At 40.6% G+C, this 20129-nt stretch overlaps 1 long non-coding RNA gene across 1 annotated transcript in view; it reads left to right on the top strand.

The window, feature by feature from the left end:
- Window positions 1-19264, top strand: part of LOC129395388 (uncharacterized) — a 317768-nt gene extending 298504 nt beyond the window's left edge. Inside the window, exons 4-12 of the long non-coding RNA XR_008622853.2 lie at window positions 5413-5434; window positions 7653-7730; window positions 9439-9577; window positions 12786-12846; window positions 12957-12992; window positions 13073-13134; window positions 13255-13349; window positions 16352-16504; window positions 18413-19264. This is a non-coding gene — a long non-coding RNA (uncharacterized LOC129395388). The remainder of the gene's footprint in view (window positions 1-5412; window positions 5435-7652; window positions 7731-9438; window positions 9578-12785; window positions 12847-12956; window positions 12993-13072; window positions 13135-13254; window positions 13350-16351; window positions 16505-18412) is intronic.
- Window positions 19265-20129: the final 865 nt, after the last annotated feature.

The raw sequence follows: 20129 nt of genomic DNA, 5'->3' as shown, positions 1-20129 counted from the left end.
ATTTGGGGTGGAGAGTTCTCTAGATGTCTATTAGGTCCGCTTGGTGCAGAGCTGAGTTCAATTCCTGGGTATCCTTGTTAACTTTCTGTCTCATTGATCTGTCTAATGTTGAAAGTGGGGTGTTCAAGTCTCTGATTATTATTGTGTGGGAATATAAGTCTCTTTGTAGGTCACTCAGGACTTGCTTTATGAATCTGGGTGCTCCTGTATTGGGTGCATATATATCTAGGATAGTTAGCTCTTCCTGTTGAATTGATTCCTTTACCATTATGTAATGGCCTTCTTTGTCTCTTTTCATCTTTGTTGGTTGAAAGTCTGTTTTATCAGAGACTAGGATTGCAACCCCTGCCCTTTTTTGTTTTCCATTTGCTTGGTAGACCTTCCTGCATGCTTTTATTTTAGCCTCTGTGTGTCTCTGCACGTGAGATGGGTTTCCTGAATACAGCACACTGATAGATCTTGACTCTTTATCCAATTTGCCAGTCTGTGTCTTTTAATTGGAGCATTTAGTCCATTTACATTTAAAGTTAATATTGTTATGTGTGAATTTGATCCTGTCATTATGATGTTAGCTGGTTATTTTGCTCGTTAGTTGATGCAGTTTCTTCCTAGCCTCAATGGTCTTTACAATTTGGCATGATTTTGCAGTGGCTGGTACCAGTTGTTCCTTTCCATGTTTAGTGCTTCCTTCAGGAGGTCTTTTAGGGCAGGCCTGATGGTGACAAAATCTCTCAGCATTTGCTTGTCTGTAAAGTATTTTATTTCTCCTTCACTTATGAAGCTTAGTTTGGCTGGATATGAAATTCTGGGTTGAAAATTCTTTTCTTTAAGAATGTTGAATATTGGCCCCCACTCTCTTCTGGCTTGTAGAGTTTCTGCCGAGAGATTCGCTGTTAGTCTGATGGGCTTCCCTTTGAGGGTAACCCGCCCTTTCTCTCTGGCTGCCCTTAACATTTTTTCCTTCATTTCAACTTTGGTGAATCTGACAATTATGTGTCTTGGAGTTGCTCTTCTCGAGGAGTATCTTTGTGGCGTTCTCTGTATTTCCTGAATCTGAACGTTGGCCTGCCTTGCTAGATTGGGGAAGTTCTCCTGGATAATGTCCTGCAGAGTGTTTTCCAACTTGGTTCCATTCTCCCCATCACTTTCAGGTACACCAATCAGACGTAGATTTGGTCTTTTCACATAGTCCCATATTTCTTGGAGGCTTTGCTCATTTCTTTTTGTTCTTTTTTCTCTAAACTTCCCTTCTCGCTTCATTTCATTCTAAGGCTGGTTCAATATATGTAAATCAATAAATGTAATCCAGCATACAAACAAAGCCAGAGACAAAAACCACATGATTATCTCAATAGATGCAGAAAAAGCCTTTGACAAAATTCAACAACCCTTCATGCTAAAAACTCTCAATAAATTAGGTATTGATGGGACGTATTTCAAAATAATAAGAGCTATCTATGACAAACCCACAGCCAATATCATACTGAATGGGCAAAAACTGTAAGCGTTCCCTTTGAAAACTGGCACAAGACAGGGATGCCCTCTCTCACCACTCCTATTCAACATAGTGTTGGAAGTTCTGGCCAGGGCAATTAGGCAGGAGAAGGAAATAAAGGGTATTCAATTAGGAAAAGAGGAAGTCAAATTGTCCCTGTTTGCAGACGACATGATTGTGTATCTAGAAAACCCCATTGTCTCAGCCCCAAATCTCCTTAAGCTGATAAGCAACTTCAGCAAAGTCTCAGGATACAAAATCAATGTACAAAAATCACAAGCATTCTTATAAACCAACAACAGACAAACAGAGAGCCAAATCATGAGTGAACTCCCATTCACAATTGCTTCAAAGAGAATAAAATACCTAGGAATCCAACTTACAAGGGATGTGAAGGACCTCTTCAAGGAGAACTACAATCCGCTGCTCGAGGAAATAAAAGAGGATACAAACAAATGGAAGAACATTCCATGCTCATGGGTAGGAAGAATCAATATCGTGAAAATGGCCATACTGCCCAAGGTAATTTATAGATTCAATGCCATCCCCATCAAGCTACCAATGACTTTCTTCACAGAATTGGAAAAAACTACTTTAAAGTTCATATGGAATCAAAAAAGAGCCCGCATCGCCAAGTGAATCCTTAACCAAAAGAACAAAGCTGGAGGCATCACACTACCTGACTTCAAACTATACTACAAGGCTACAGTAAGCAAAACAGCATGGTACTAGTACCAAAACAGAGATATAGATCAATGGAACAGAACAGAGCCCTCAGAAGTAACACCGCATATCTACAACTATCTGATCTTTGACAAACCTGAGAAAAACAAGCAATGGGGAAAGGATTCCCTATTTAATAAATGGTGCTGGGAAAACTGGCTAGCCATATGTAGAAAGCTGAAACTGGATCCCTTCCTTACACCTTATACAAAAATCAATTCAAGATGGATTAAAGACTTAAACGTTAGACCTAAAACCATAAAAACCCTAGAAGAAAACCTAGGCATTACCATTCAGGACATAGGCATGGGCAAGGACTTCATGTCTAAAACACCAAAAGCAATGGCAACAAAAGACAAAATTGACAAATGGGATCTAATTAAACTCAAGAGCTTCTGTACAGCAAAAGAAACTACCATCAGAGTGAACAGGCAACCTACAAAATGGGAGAAAATGTTTGCAACCTACTCATCTGACAAAGGGGTAATATCCAGAATCTACAATGAACTCAAACAAATTTACAAGAAAAAAACAAACAACCTCATCAAAAAGCGGGTGAAGGACATGAACAGACACTTCTCAAAAGAAGACATTTATGCAGCCAAAAAAACACATGAAAAAATGCTCATCATCACTGGCCATCAGAGAAATGCAAATCAAAACCACAATGAGATACCATCTCACACCAGTTAGAATGGCAATCATTAAAAAGTCAGGAAACAACAGGTGCTGGAGAGGATGTGGAGAAATAGGAACACTTTTACACTGTTGGTGGGACTGTAAACTAGTTCAACCATTGTGGAAGTCAGTGTGGCGATTCCTCAGGGATCTAGAACTAGAAATACCATTTGACCCAGCCATCCCATTACTGAGTATATACCCAAAGGACTATAAATCATGCTGCTATAAAGACACATGCACATGTATGTTTATTGCGGCATTATTCACAATAGCAAAGACTTGGAACCAACCCAAATGTCCAACAATGATAGACTGGATTAAGAAAATGTGGCACATATACACCATGGAATACTATGCAGCCATAAAAAATGATGAGTTCATGTCCTTTGTAGGGACATGGATGAAATTGGAAATCATCATTCTCAGTAAACTATCGCAAGAACTAAAAACCAAAGACCGCATATTCTCACTCATAGGTGGGAATTGAACAATGAGATCACATGGACACAGGAAGGGGAATATCACACTCTGGGGACTGTTGTGGGGTGGGGGGAGGGGGGAGGGATAGCATCGGGAGATATACCTAATGCTAAATGACGAGTTAATGGGTGCAGCGCACCAGCGTGGCACATGTATACATATGTAACTAACCTGCACGTTGTGCACATGTACCCTAAAACTTGAAGTATAATAAAAGAAAAATAAATAAATAAATAAATAAATAAATTTTAGTGGATTACTTTGCAAATGTGATCTAATAGTTGACATTTTATTCAGCTACTTTCAGAAATATTTAATGTCTAGTTCTTTATAACTGATAATTGTGAAATTGGGGATTATGTTCTCATTTTCATTGTGCAAAGTAAGATAGTATGTTAAATTTTATGTGTTAAGTTGATGAAAGGTTAGAAGGAAGAAATCTCCTTGCTTGTTTTAATCTTCCTTTTTTTGCCATGGTCCTTCATTTCTGCTGTTTCTCAAATTCTTACTAATATGAGCATCTAATCCATGGAGATTTTTTAACATCTGCAGAGGATGCATGTGTGAGACTGTGTGTTGGGGCTCTTGCTCTCTTCTATCCTTCTGATATGCTGTGCAGACGTGTTACTCGTAGCAACTGACTGAGGAGAGAATAATCACTTTTTTCTTTGGTAGCTGCAAATTGTGTAACTGTTTGAGCCATGGAGTTTTTTGCTTATGTAGCTTGTTCCCAGCTGGATCTAAGCTGGGAAACCAATAATTATTGCTGCCTTCCTGAGAATTTCTACATTTGCCATTTTCTTTCGGAGAACTATCCTTGGTGTGAGTATATGAACTTACTGTAGAGATATACTCTTAATCATAAATAAAAAGAAATTATTTAAAACAATTCATGGTTTTGGACTTCATTATGAATATTGAGTTTCACAAAAATCAGGTAAATGATTTATTGGCATGATAATTATGACAACCATTTACATTATAAAAATTAAATAGATAGGTGTTTGTTTAAGAGAATGCAAACAGATCTTTTGGTCAAAAATAAGTTTTTTACCTTTGCGCTCTTTATCAGAAATAGATTATGAAGTGTCACCACTTAAATAGGAAATCCTTTCTAAACCTTTCTGATTTATATTTCTATTGTATGGGTGGAAGGAAAGCTTCCACTCTCCTCTCCAAAGGTTCACTGCAGACATGAACTGACAATACACAGCTTAAGAGGATAAGATAAACCATACAAACTTATTAACAGGCATAAACATGAGAGCCATCCAAAATGTGAGACTGCAAGAAGGGCCAGAAGGTTAAAGCTTAAACAGCACCCTCTTCACTGGGGAAAGGGAGATGGAGACGCAGGCAATTTAGAGGGGCAGTAAATGATTTTTAGGGGAAATGAAACAGCCCAAGCAACAAACAATTGGCCTGGGACAAATTTCCTCTGAGATGTGAGGGAGGTGGTGACAAGTTGCAAGAAGGTGAGGGGCAGAACTGCACTTTGAACATATGTTGTCTTATGATGCAGATAAAGTCCCAGGTAATCTCTTGGAACTGCTCTCTGAAGAATAAATGAAAAGTATGTCTAGGCAAGGTAATGACTTTTAATTTTTTCTCTTCTCCAGTGATTAATCTTTCATGGTTACTTCATGAAATTCCTAGGAGGGAATTTTAAGACAATTATATTTCTTCTGGAGGAACTTCCATTAATTATATAAAGAAACTTCAGAAAAAGCCCCTCTTAGAGATTCCAGGACGGATCAGCAATATAGTGGGTAGGAGAAGTTCAGAAGGAGACCTTGGGTTCTGAGGCTTATTTCTGAGGCCTTACAATCTCCACTAATTCGAAGCCGTGAGTATGCCAAAGCATCATCTTCTGGAGTATTGTCTTCTGAGAGTCAACACTATGAAGTTATTATGTTGAACTAAATTATTATTATAATTTCATTGGATTACAAGTTTTGCTATTTTATCAAGAACTATAAATATTTCTTAATATGATTTGATATAAAATTTGATTTTCTTTCTTCTTATTGCAGATAAGGCCTTCAGTATATCAAGGTAAGATTTTTAGGTATCTATTTCTTTTCTTTTTTTTTTTTTTTTTTAGACGGAGTCTCTCTGTCGCCCAGGCTGGAATGCAGTGGCATGATCTCGGCTCACTGCAAGCTCTGCCTCCCGGGGTTCACACCATTCTCCTGCCTCAGCCTCCCAAGTAGCTGGGACTACAGGCACCCGCCACCATGCCCAGCTAATTTTTTTTTCATATTTTTAGTAGAGATGGCATTTCACTGTGTTAGCCAGGATGGTCTCAATCTCCTGACCTCGTGACCTGCCCACCTTGGCATCCCAAAGTGCTGGGATTACAGGTGTGAGCCACTGTGCTCGGCCGTGTCTATTTCTTTTCAATATTTTCTCACACTAATATTTCATGTGGGCTCAAATTCAACTGGGAGTAAATACAATGAATCCTTTTATCCGGTTGACTTCTTACTTCTTGAAAATTGTACTCTTCCTGGGTTAAAGTCTAAATGACAACATAGATGGAGTTACCATTTATTGAGATAAGAGAGTAGGAGGAGGAAGAGATCATAAGAGTAGAGAGAATAGGATGAGTTTAGCTTATCACAGCAGTATTTAAGAAGCAAGTGCTGATATGAATTTGAAGTGTGGCAGGAATACTTTTGCATGACCTGGTTCTTGGAGAAATGGAAAGATGATTAAGACACTACCTGAGCCTAGAGAAAAATACAGATATTGCTGAACAAAATGTGTATCATATTAGAGGTTTATAACACATAAACCTAACATAACATAAAACATAACATGTGTTTTGAGTGTTAAGTGAAGAGGGCCATTAATGCCAATGTAGAATATGTGGAAATGAATTTGATGTACAATGTGGAGAATGAATTCTGCACATTCTTCATAGACTGTGAAGATTACCTGTTGCTGTCTGTTGAGAGCTGCACTGTCTGGCACATAGTAGGCCCTCAGAGGCTAGGGTTGGTTACAGTGATTACAACGTTGGTAGTATTGAGAAGAGGGACCTCAAGGCAGCAAAGCTCTTACAATGGGCAAATAGAAAAGAAGATTGCACTTCGGGGTCAGATGAGAGGATTAAATGCCTGGCAGTGGGGTCTGGAATTGTGGGCTGTGTGCCAAGTGTTTTATGTTCCACCTATAGGATGGGAGCTTCCTGCATGCTGTTGATGTCTATGGTGGGTGGTGACATTCTCATCCTGGGCATGAAAGGCTTGTCTTAGAGGGCTTGTGAATCATCCAGATCCTGGAGAGACTAAGTGGTAAACCTGAGATTGTACCTAAGCTTGTTGGATTTCATACACCACGTCACAGAAGCCCCTGCACTGGTTCTCAAGAAGGACAGCCTGCTGGGCAGCAGGAGAACACTGGAGGCTTTTGAATAGCCAATCAGTTGATACTTTGAATGTTCCTTCTATGGAATTGCAAAGAGTGACTGGAAGTGAATCAAGCCTGCCAAAATGAGGAGCTTTTTTGAAGGGACCTATTTATTTGCCTTGATAATTAGAGGACAGAAGAGTTATAGATAGGATATTTAATTTTCACTGTGTTTCATCTCTGATGATGGTAAAACTGTTTGAACTGATGGAATTTTCCAAGAAGAATAGTGGCTATTGATGGAGAGCAATTAGGCAAAGACTAAATGTTTCCCAATATTTGGAAAATTATCAAATAGGATTCTCATTGAAATAGGGTTGTTATTTTCATATTTCTTTTCTTAGGCTCAAAAAGCAATTAACTAACTTGCTATCTTCAAGTGCAATAATAAAGCTAAAAAGTTATTTTATGATCATAGTGCCAGATAGTGTGTGATTGCAGCTAATACATTAGGGTAATTCAATTTTATGAGGTTTTCCTAATCTTAGAGATTGTTTTTATCTTCTTTTAGTTAATTTACAACCAGTTTCTGAGAAGATTAATGTCAAGAAGGAAAAGTCAGAACTTGTAGAAGAAATATACATTGGGGAACAGAAAGTATCATTGTCTTTTCAATTTTTTAATTTTTCATGGTTTCACTTTAAATAGCTCCCACCTCCCACAATTCTGTTATTTTGGTCCTTCCCCTTTCACTTAGTGTCCTAGTTCATATGGTCTATAAACTGTCCACATTCAAAGTAAGCTTCATATATGTAAAGTACTGTTGTTTTCATTTGTGTTAGGAGTTACATAGTTCAAGATAGGTTTTTCTAGCAGTATAATATTTTTAAATTCTGGTTTTTATTACATATTTATATAGATCAGTGGATCAAAGAAACATCCTCAAGAAACTAAGAAACAACACAAGATTCTCTCTGATGAAATGCTTAAGTATAAGGTAAAATCCCTTGTTTTTGCCTGGATTACAGTCTAAAAACAGAAAGAAGAGTAATGAATAATTGTTAATGATTTCATATGTTTTATTGAAGGATAACATCAAAAACTTTGAAGGAAAAATAACATTTTGAATGATGTCATTCAAAGTACATGTTCCCAGTTGCAATTGAGAGGGATCAGTATGTCAAAAGTCTGAACTTGATAAGAATTTGGCTGCTAAATTGTACCATGATTCAATTTGGCTTTTGAGCCTTTTTGTCCATTGGGTGAATTGAGCTCTACATTTTATCTTGCTGCCCGCCACAGTAAAAGTGTGGGTGTCTGGGGGCTGAACCTTCTTCTGAACAATGACCTGGAATAAAAGTACTAATACCACAATGACTTTTTATATTAAAGGGAATAGGAAGTGTGTTTTATTTTTACAATATAGGTAATTGTCACATTATTTGGCACTGCCCTTCAAGATATACAGAAAACAGAAAATATATGAGTGATGAAGATATCTAGGCACATTGAACAGTCCCTACCCCACTTAGTGCTGAACAGAGAATGTTTCAGTGTGAATTGGGGGAAGTTTTTCTTTACGTGCCTCTTTTTAAATATTCCATTAAGAAAAGTTCAGTTGAGCTGTTTGACTTGAACAATTTCGCATTGTCTCTACTTTCTCCTTGTCATCTACTCACTTATCCCATTATCTTGTAAGCAGGAATATCATGGGTGCCACAAAATGTTCATGCCTCATGGTGTTTCTTTGCTCTTCATTTATAAATGTGCTCAACATTTCTCCTATCCTCATACTGGGCCAGCTACTTCCCCATGAAATATAGCAGTAGCTGTGGGATAGGCATGGTTGCTGTTTCATCTTTTTAGCAGACCATTTGGTGCATCTACTGAAATCCTGGTACATGTTTTGCTTCTATCCTATATGCAAAGGTTGGAAACAAAATTCTACAAAGAACTTGAAAGATGTTATTTCAATGAATACCTCAGGAATTTCAGAGGTAAATGACCCACATCTGCCACAAGACTTTCATTGCATCTTAGCTATGAGGAGAACAAATATTTCATGTCTTAGAAGATTAAAATCATATGATATCCACATGGAATTCTTTGTTTGTGGAAATTAAGTCATTAGTGAGAATATTTCGCATCAGGTTCAAACTGGCCTTAATGAAGGTGGTGTCAGGGAAGGGAAAGTGGAATCTGAAGTAGGGCAGGGACAGAAGGGAGGTACTCCGCTGAAGATCAAGAAGGAGCAGGTGGTGAAATGTTACAAATTATAGAACTCAGAGAGCTAAATATAATTACTTGCTTTTCAAATTGTTAAACATTTTTACCTGTGGTAAAATATTCATAACATAATAATTACCATCTTAACCATGTTTTAGTGTACAGTTCAGTTGTGTTAAGTATATTCATGTTGTTGTACAATTATTATTTCTTAAATGTCTTTTCTCAAATCTGTCTTAAAGTCACAAAATGTAAATAACAGATTCAAAGATTTACAGCTGAGACCCTGGAGGTCCAATATTCATAAGCTGGAAGGTTTACTATTTGATGGAGTCCCGATAGCATGGAAATGAGTTTGCCCTGGGATGGTGAAGAACAGCTTCCTGCCTTCAGATTTCTCACCTTCTCCTCTCCCCACCCTAACCAAGGTCTCAGGTACACATGCATGCACACAAAGAAAATGGTTTTATCCTTTCCAGGAATGAAAAATGACCAGAAAGTCCTCTTTGCTTCACGAAGTTCTATGGAAGCAGAAGTGCAACCTGAAATAAAAAAGATGAAGATGAAAGTAGATAGTGTTTACAAAATCTACAGACAAAGAACGACTACTGAGGAAGAGTAAGATGTCAATGTGTTCATTGACACAAATGCTGTTGTATGAACCATGTGTCAACCAAAGGAGACAATTATAATTTCCTTTAAAATATTTTATGCAATATTTGTGGCAAATTAAGTCTTTAGAAAATTGTGCTTGTCCTTCCTGCCATGATTTCTGTAATCTGCATATTTCCTTTCCCTTCATACATTCTTGTTTGTAATTGATTAGGTAGAAGAGGAGGAACTGGTACTGACGTCTTTACATTGAATACGTGGGTCACCTTTAGATCTATTTTCATAGTCCTTTAGGTTTTGATCATATTACATTGCATTTTTCCTGCCATATGGCTAATCATTTTTTATTAAATGTGAGACACTGTAAAAAATATTCAGAAACAAACTGAGGCCTAGTTGGATGTTATCTTGCAGAAAAAATGGGAGTCTACTTCTGGTGAATGGTCAGGGGTACTAGCAGACCTGGACTCCCTTTATCCAGTCAGCAATTGAGGTCATCAGTGAAGGCTCAGTCCTTATAAAGGCAAATGTATTTCCTGTCCACCTTTATTCCTAGCGTGTGACTCTTCTGGGTCCCAACCAAAGCTACTGGACTTTAGTAGGGGTCACCTTCAATGGAAGACCCTCAACTCCACTTGTTTTCCATCCAATCCCATGCAGTGTGCAAAGGGTGCTCTGCTTCTTTACATCTCAGTAGTCCCTTCTGGAATTAAGCAGTGAAACTCAGGGAAATGGGCCCCGAATGCTAGGCTGACCTTTGTCCTAGGTTTTCTTATCCATCTTGTCCTCATGTCCTTTAATGCCATGTTAGCAATTGGATGCATTCAATCATGTGTTTTATATTCTGTCTGGTGTTCTCCATTGTTCTCGTGGGAGATCAGAAGCTTCAGATGCACTCATCCCCACTCAAAAGCAGAACTCCTCCTTTGCTTTTCTTAAGATTCATGTTTTGTGTTCCTAGTTCTCAAGAGCACAGCAGGGGTAATGATGTTCTCACTGGCTTCTCATTTGCATTAAACTGTGAGCTCCTTTAGGGTGGGAACAAGTCCCTGCTCCCCTTGCATCATCAGTACCTCACAACAAACTCCTTGCTTTGGGCTACTCCAGACAGCATGTGCTGAAGGATGGCTTAGGTGTTCAGAAACAAGTGCATTCACTTTCTCTTTAAAGTGTCTTTGTCCCTGTTTCCTAAAGTTTGGGGAATTTTACGTGTCCTTCATATGAAATCAATTCTCAAATGAGATCCTTTGAATCAGAATCATGAATGAAGTAGTGTGAGGGCAACACAGCAAACCTATCTTTTTAGGCTATTGCCATTTTCTGCCTCAACTATCGATAAACTGAACCTTGTTAAACTCGATCAACACCAGGGTTGATGGTTTGCAGTTATCACCTATTTCCAGGACATAACACCCTGACTAAGGAGCCACTCAGATTATTTTTGATTCAGTAGATGTGCCCAGCACTCAGATTTACCTTTTCTGTCAACCAGAATCTTTGAAGTCGATGACAAGAGTTCCAATTCTGAATCATGGAAACGTGCAGTGGTGAACTACAGGGTTAATGACACCATATCCTGGAAGGATCTCTCTAAGGCTGATTGTCTGGGTTCTGGCACCAGCCTCTGACTGAGAATCAGGTCTCCCCATGGGAGGAGTCAGACAAGGAATGATCCTCTGCTCCATCCTGATTGATTTAGTTGTGATGAGTTGGTCAGGTCTGGTTTTCCACATTGAACTAAAATGAGCTTTCACTGTGTCAAGCACAAGACTGACCCCAGAAGGACACATAGTGCATCTCATAGAAGCTTTTTATAGTCCTTGATTTACTTACTAGTGAGTAGGAGTATAGAGCTATGAAGAGGAGCTGGAAATTACAGAGGACTTGCCAGCAGGCCAGAGTGTGAATTTTTTTTTTTTTTTTTTTTTTTGTCCCTCAATGGGAGGCTTCCATTCTCCCTCTCATTATGAAGATCTGTTGGTATATATATGGGAAGGTTGGCAAAGGACCTTTTAATCACAGTCTTCAGATACTGGAAGGGAAGAAAGAATCCCACACTGGCTACTGGATCATGTGCATACATTTCTTTCCTTTCTCATCTCAGGAAGCTGAGATGAAAGAACGTGAGCGAGCAGCAAAGGAGAGGCAGTTGTCAGAGGCGCAGGGAAGCTTGAAATTAGTAATTGAGGAAATACACACCTACAAGTGACTTCAGAGACTCAATACCAACCTCTTGGGAAACCCCTGTTGGAGTATTTTGTTTTTAACCTTTGTACAATGTTTATACCCAATTAACACAGAAAGATAAACAAATGGTCAGAAGACATATTGAGAGAGAGAGAAAATTCACACAAGAGAAAACAAAGTACTTTAAGATTTCCCAATGACTGGCCAGGCGCAGTGGCTCATGCCTGTATTCCCAGCACTTTGGGAGGCCGAGGCGGGCGGATCACGAGGTCAGGAGATTGAGACCATCCTGGCTAACATGGTGAAACCCCGTCTCTACTAAAAATACAAAAAATTAGCCGGGCGTGGTGGCGGGCGCCTGTGGTCCCAGCTACTCAGGAGGCTGAGGCAGAAGAATGGCGTGAACCCCGGAGGCAGAGCTTGTAGTGAGGGGAGATCGCACCACTGCACTCTAGCCTTGGGCAACAGAGCAAGACTCCGTCTCAAAAAAAAAAAAAAAAAAAAAAAGAGATTTACCAGTGACCAAAAACTGTGAAGTAATAAAACGTTTCCTGACTCCAATGCTGGGCAGACTGTGTTGAAACTCAGTTTACGCAAACTTTTCTAGGGATGATTGTCATCATCCTTAGGAAAGTGCATTGTTGTAGGATCAATCACATCCTTAAAAAGGACTGTGCCTGTTTATAAGCCCAGTTGTTCTTCCCTGTGAAATATGGTAAGGATATTAGTACAAGGAGAATAGAGATTTATGATAAGTGATGCTCAATGAAGGATAAATTAAGGACATACTGAGAGTAGGTAAGGAAATTGCCAACTCAGAACCCAGCAGTCATTAAATAATAGATAAGGAATCAATATAGCAACAGTTTTTTATAGTACTGTATTTTTATAACCATGTGGAATGTGTTTTCTATCTATGGATAGATTGTGTAAGGGTACAGTTGTGAGGATAACAGGAACATGGCAGGTTATTTAAAATCATACTTAAAATGGCACTTTACCTGATAAAAGTGATTCTAAACCATAGGAAAATGACGGAAGACACAGAAGAGCAGCAGAAGTGGGTAGAAGACTACTACAGATGCCAGGTAAGGAGCCTTCTTCCCAGCAGTTGCAGAATCCTTCAGCGCTGATGCAAATGATCTCATGGCCCTTAGACTCCTTAAACATATGGTTTCTCATGTGTTGGCTTTTTCAGAGCGCCACTTCTGAAAGAAAGGCTCACGACAACTGGGTAAGTTTTTTTTTTTTCTTTCCTTGCTTTTGGACATAATCTGCCAGGTCAGGACGTGGATGTATTTTTCTCCCCCACAGCTCTGTGTTTAAGCCTCGCAGAGGGAGATGCAAGAGAAGAAGGCTGCCTACAAGCAGCACAGGTAGGTAATTGTGATGGACATTTCTAAGGATGTCTTTGTTTTAAGACAAAGCTTTGAGTATCTAGTAAAGAACTTGGTGTTTTAATTCTTATTTAAGTTCATTCTTTCTCTATCTCCAAGATAGGAAATGATTGAAAAACAGAGAGTGCTGGAGAGACACATTAGTCAGGAGCCAGCTAGTGGACAACCAGGCATAGAGAATCATCCCCAAAGAGGTAGGAGCTCACTGTGAAGGCAGCCATGTAACTTCTGCTGTACAATCCACACACTCTGCTTCTCCTTTTGGGGGTGAGGGGTCAGGGTGGAGGGTAATTGTTATGTTTCCTGGAAAGAGTTTCAAGCACTTACTAAAGAGAACAGTTGTCTCACTGGGTGTCAGGACACAATTTTCCTCAAATGCCCCAGCCAAATGGCTCTCGTCCAGTCCCCCATGAATGGTGGAGCTCAGTCCCCTCCACTGACTGTGGACACCACGCCATCCTGAGCTTTTGGTTACTTTTAACAGAGGTGATGAGCCTAGAAGGGAAATGAGCCAGCTCCACTTCCCACCTTGCGTCAGAGTGAAGGCTTTATTTTTCTTTCATTTGAGAAAAGCAACACCAATAACATTTTAGAATTGGAACTGTATGTCCTAATGAGAGAGGAAATTTTATTGCTATGTCTTCATGAATCAATATTGTACAATGAGATATGTTTTAGGGAAAGAGGCATTTATTTACTATTTTTGGAGCATCCTTTATTATTTTTGTTTGTTTAAATTGTTTATTGTGAGCTATACAATTCCATTAGTAATAAATTTCTATGCAGTTTTACTCCTCTAACATTTTAAGTGTAACCCTAAAACTTTACAGTTAATTCCCATAGCTCTTACCTTTTCTCATTACTGTTAGTCTCTTTAAGTTATTTCTGTTCATTAATATTTATAATACCTGGTCTGATATGGAAGTTAGATTAAATATGAATCCAAAGAATTGTGAATGTCTCTATGGCTTGAAAAAAAGGAGCAGTGCTATTCCTGTCCAGGGTTTATTGATATTCTTTTTATCCTTGAATGCTCCTATTTTAATTTTTAGTCTGTGCTTAATTTATAAGTAGTTCCCTCTGATATGCACTGGGAACTTCTGATTTAGAGTTGATTTCCAGCTAGTTCGAGACCTACTGTTCGCAGTTAGTTGATTTGTTAAGACCAGGGCTCTGTGGTGTCCTTCTCAAGGACAAGGGTCCAGAGAGTTCCAGGGTCCTCTGTGGCATCTGGTTAATAAAGTCTGTAACTCTGGTAAGGGACCTGACTGTGACAAAGACAGTGACATGGCAGAGGTGGACATGGAGGGATTCTTATTCTGCAAAGAACATGCAAGCCAGAATAAGCCCCGATCCCTTCTCTGGCCCTTAGCAGATTCAGGACCTTATTTAGTTCCCATGAGGAACAGCAGCTGCATCCCAACTGAGAGCACAGAGGAGATAAAGGTAAATGCTGTGGTCATTTTCACTGTGCCTATTTCAGGACACTTTTGTCTTTTCATATAGCACCCTCTCCTGGCCTTGTCTCTGGTTTGTGTGTTCTGTGGTATCTTTTCTGTCTCTTTACTTTTTAAAAAGCAAAATATTCTCCACGAGGCTTCAGTCTTCTCCATTCCCAGCTGGTCATCTTTGGTGGCACTTCCAGAGACCATAAATGCTTAAGGGCCAAAGGCTGAAGAGCTTTAACTGTTCTATTTCCAGAAATAACATGAGAAGATGCCACTTAACTCCACTGCTATCGGTCTCATGGCCCAGTAGACCCTGACTGATCCTTTTTACTCAAGATGTTGCTGGGTCCCCTCCCCAAATATATGGGGATATTTTGTTGCTGTTATTTAATTCTATGGGGTAGGTGACTAACTTTTAGAATATCTGCTGTAACCCCCATAAGTGAAAAATATGAAAACTCATTCATCTAGTATTAATATGTGCTTTGTGCAATTCTGAATGCTCTTTGACAAAGCAAATTCCATGATTCATCACTGTCCCATCTCTCTTGGCAACTTTGCTATGCAAAAATGCCCCGTCTCCATCCAGTGGTGCCCTTGATCGAACATTCTAGTTGTCAGAGGTTTTATATTTGTAATAGAAAATGTACACTGGATGTGAGATAGTGAAGAGTGAAAGTCACTAATTACCTACAAGGACAATTCCCAACAAAGGCCTTAAATTACGGTCAGCTAAGCTGTTTCTCATGTGGTCCCTGTAGCTTTCACAGCTGGTGAGTCCTCCGATCACACATGACAGGATTTCTGCACTTGAAATTAAGTCACGGTTGTTTTAATTCTGTTATTTAGAACTCCCATCTCATTTTTCCATGGACAAAATTGTTCTTTATGTCATAGTGCATTTAAAATTTGGTAATACCTGTGAGTTAAAATAAATATTATAGCTGTGCCTAACTGACTTCTATAGATTAGATTGTTCTATCAGAAAATCCTTTCCCAGTTCCCCTGCAGGATGTCAGTAATTCATATCTCCCCAGAGCTTTTTGTGCCCACAGGTTGTACCTCCAGAGTAGAGAAGACCCTTTGTCAGGAAGGGAGGCAGAGGGGGACAAGAGGGTCTTACAGGTAGAGATGGGATCAATTTCCACTCTGCCTCTTGCAAGCTGTGTGACCCTGGGTAAATTCTCTCCTTCCTCTGGGATCCTCTTTCTTTCGATTTAGTGCAGAGTGGCCACACTGACCTTGCAGCATTCTGAGAATCAGAGATAGGACATAAAAGGCCTATACAAAGTTCTCCCAAGAGTAGCTGTGATTCTTGTATGAATAATGGACTTTTCATTCCTCCTTTTCTTTCTGTTCATCATATGCAAGGAACCAACTTCAGTGATGGTGGTGAGGGAGGGATGGGAGTATACCTGGGCTAGACACTCATGTGTCTGGAATATGCTTTTTTATTACTGTGTAATGGCTCTGTCTTCCCTGGAACAGGACCCAGAGTGCCTGCATTTGCAGACAGACACAGTGGCATGTGGTGACAGCAGGTTATCCTCATGGCTTCCCTTCACACCCCAGCTGTCCTCAGGACTCAGTAGAAGGGAGATTTTTTGGCACTGACACTGCTATTTTGAAATCTGGAGGAAAGAAAGGTGCCAGGGACTGTCACCTGCTGCATGGGGTTGGTGTTGGTGTTGGTGTTTTTGTCCATCATATTAATGCATTTTGAAACTTTTCTTCCTTCTGCTCTGCAGGTCAATATGGCTTTGGGAGGGCCCCTTTTTCAGGATTGCCCTACTTGCTCTACTGCATGGCTGGCTCTTCAGGACCATTTGTGGGCTGCCAGACACCTCCTCTGCCTGGGTGGCCTCTGGGAACACGACCACTGCCTCCATGCACACCACTTGGTATGTTGATCTGAAAAGTATGGACTGACTTTTAAAGCGGATTCATCTTTTTTCTCCTCATTGAATGAGTAGAAAGAAATGTCACAGATGGTACTGCAGGACTTTGCAATATGAGGGTAACACTGGCTGGGGACATGGCTATTTTATTTATTTATTTATTTATTTTTGAGACAGAGTTTCACTCTTGTTGCCCAGGCTGGGGTGCAATGGCGCAATCTTGGCTCACCAAAACCTCCACCTCCCAGGTTCAAGAGATTCTCCTGCCTCAGCCTCCCAAGTAGCTGGGATTACAGGCATGTGCCACCATGCTGGGCTAATTTTTTTGTGTTTTTAGTAGAGACGGGGTTTCTCCATGTTGGTCAGGCTGGTCTCAAACTCCTGACCTCAGATGATCTGCCGGCCTCAGCCTCCCAAAGTGCTGGGATTACAGACGTGAGCCACCGCACTCAGTGACATGGTTACTTTTCTCAAGTTTCTGAGGGCACAAAGTGGGTTGCATCATCTCCCCATCACGAGCAAGGCAGCAGGTATCTCTTGTAGATGAGGAAAGAGATTGCTTATAGAAGCCATAAATACCAATTTTGCAGGCATGTATGGAACCTGGACCATGTGGCCAGCTCTGTGAGGGATGAGACGCACCCTTGACCTGCAGCGCTTCCTATGTCCTACAGCAGAGAGACACACACCAAAGGGCAGGGATCTTGTGACCATCCATAATGGAAGCACGAGTGAAGGGCCCCAGAATGCAAAAGAGGAAGACAGATTCTCCTGGGAATAAAGAGGAGGGCATGGAAGAGAGATAAAGTTGGGAGATGTCACATGGGGGTTTGTTGAACTCACTTAGGTGGAGCTGGAAGGCCACTTCTGGCAGGCGCAAGCAGTGTGAGCAGGAGCGTGGCGGCTGCGTGAGGGCCACAACAGAGCCACTATGGGAGAGCTCAGATGGCACAGTGTAGACAAGAGAATTATCCTTCCCAGAAGTTGCTTGTTGCCCTAAAGCCTTTAGTCCATTATCTGCGGGAAGGATGATTCTTTCCCTGGATGTGTGAAGGCTCTGGATCAGGGTGAATGAATGCCTAGAGGTCTGGGAAATTTAACTTGGTTCTATAAGGGGACCCTATTTGCCTGAGTTTATTATGGCTCAAGGAGACTAACAGTGGTTCAGTGGAGCTGCGGCCTTGGCCTTCAGAATGAAACCGACTCTGCTGGGGAACTGAAGGCCGATCCTGAGCTGCCCTGGCAGGTTGGGTCTCAGCTCATTCCTGGCACTCTCTGCTTCTCACCTCTGACTCCCAGCTTTGCATCTCCACATTGTCATGCAAAATTGTCACCCTTCCCTCTGTCCCTGCTGTCTGAGCCCAGATACCAACTTTCAGTGGAGCTCAGGGCCTCAGCTTTCTTATAAATGAGCTGGGGATGATGTGGTTTATGAGGTCATTGTGAGGACAAAGAGACCAAGCCCATAAAGGAAGCATTTTCCAAAATAGCTGACAGATGTTAGACACTCACCCCCTCACTGTTTAAATGAAAATATTCCCACTCAGAAGATCATCAAAAGATGTTCATTGAAGTTCATTAGATAAACCATAGGCTGTAATAGCTCAGGCCCAGAGATTTCCAATCCCTGTTTCAAAAGATAAGGCAAAGCCCCTGTCTCCACGATTAAAATTCAGATTCTACCAGATAAAAGAAAAGATAATTATAAGAATGTGTACACAGTTAAACTGTAAGACCTATACCTGAGACCCATAGATAATTGCTTTCCATGGCATATAGACACAGATGCAGCCACACACAGAAGTATTTATCAGGGGCACAGATATTTTATAGAAGACAAAGTGTATATAAGACAAAAGAAGATCACATGGAAATAATTTTTTTTTGTTTTTTTTTTTTTTTGCTTTAAAGGACAAGCTGAAATTTGAAGAGGCCCCTGAGCTCTGACAGCCATGCTGTGGCTCCTACATAACTTGGAAAAGTATCCAATACATTTTACGCTGCCTGCCCAGTGCTGCCTCATCTGTCTCTAATCTTCTGTAGTGTTTCCCCTAATAAAGGTTTGCAGTCCTATCTGTTTGGGCGTCTGTTTTCTGGAGGACCAGATGACCCCCCGGTGTACCAGGTATGATTCCTCATACACTGTTCAAACCCAGGCAGATATTGCAGTGCTGGCTGCAGAAGCAGGGTTGCCCTTTGGGTAGTGTCGACTGGGAGGGCCCCAAGGGGGCTTTCTGGGGTGGGGAAATATCCCGTATCAAGCCATGAGTGGAGATTGTGCTCATTCATTTTAGAAATAGTCATCGGGCACCTGATGCCTGCCAGTCACAGGGGTTCCTTGTGATAAGATGGACAGGAATGTATCCCCATGAGGTGGCTGATTTATCTCAATAGGGAATAGAAGAGGGACCAGCAGTGGCTGTGGAGCCAGTGATGAGACCCTGCAGAAGCTCAGGGTTTGTCAGAGCCCTATCCCCACTGAACCAGCTGCCCCTAGTAGCACCAAATGCAGGTGGGTCTGACAGAAGCTGAGCGGAGAGCAGACATTTCTCAATAAGTTTTGTGTCCCCCCCACCATCTTTCTATAATTTTCAAATTGTGGGATGTGCAGAGGTCAGTCGTGAGAGGCTCCCCCTGAACAGGGCTGGAAAGGAACACAGAGTGTAGGGGGTGAGGTTTGTAAGAGAAAGGAACAGGCAGAGAGAGAATGGGAGTGGGGAAGAGAAAGGGGGTAGCGGGAAGGGCAGAGAGAGAGAAAGGAGAGGAAAAGGAGGGAGCAGAGAGAAGCAGAGAAAGAGAGAGCAGGGAACAAAGGCCCAGGTGAGGGGATAGGTTGTATCACTATTATCGTTCAAAGATTTTTTTAATTTCCATCTTGATTTCATTTTTGACCCAGTGATCATTCGGGAGCAGGTTATTTAATTTCCATGTATTTCTGTGGTTTTGAGGGTTCCTTTTATAGTTGATTTCTAATTTCATTCCACTGTGGTCTGAGAGAGTATTTTATATAATTTTGATTTTCTTAAATTTACTGAGACTTGTTTTGTGGCCTATCATATGGTCTATCTTGGAGAATGTTCCATGTTCTGATGAATAGAATGTATATTCTGCAGCTGTTGGGTAGAATGTTCTGTAAATATCTGTTAAGTCCATTTATTGTAGGGTATAGTTTAGGTCCACTTTTACACTGTTGGTGGGAGTGTAAGTTAGTTCAACCATTGTGGAAGACAGTGTGACAATTCCTCAAAGACCTAGAGACAGAAATACCATTTGATCCAGCAATCTCGCTACTGGGTGTATACCCAAAGGAATTTAAATCATTCTGTTATAAAGATACATGCATGTGTATGTTCATTGCAGCACTATTCACAATAGCAAAGACATGGAATCAACCTAAGCACCCATCAATGACAGACTGGATAAAGAAAATGTTGTACATATACACCATGTAGCCATTAAAAGGAATGAGATCATGTCCTTTGCAGGGACATGGATGGAGTTGGAAGACATTATCCTCAACAAACTAATGAAGGAACAGAAAACCAAACACTACATATTCTCACTTATAAGTGGGAGCTGAGTGACGAGAACACATGGACACATGGGAGGGAACAACACACAGTAGAGG

Source organism: Pan paniscus, chromosome X, assembly GCF_029289425.2.
Source record: "Pan paniscus chromosome X, NHGRI_mPanPan1-v2.0_pri, whole genome shotgun sequence".
Classification (NCBI taxonomy): Eukaryota; Metazoa; Chordata; class Mammalia; order Primates; family Hominidae; genus Pan; species Pan paniscus.
The sequence above is the reverse complement of the archived record's forward strand: the minus strand, read 5'-3'. Positions and strand labels throughout refer to the sequence as shown.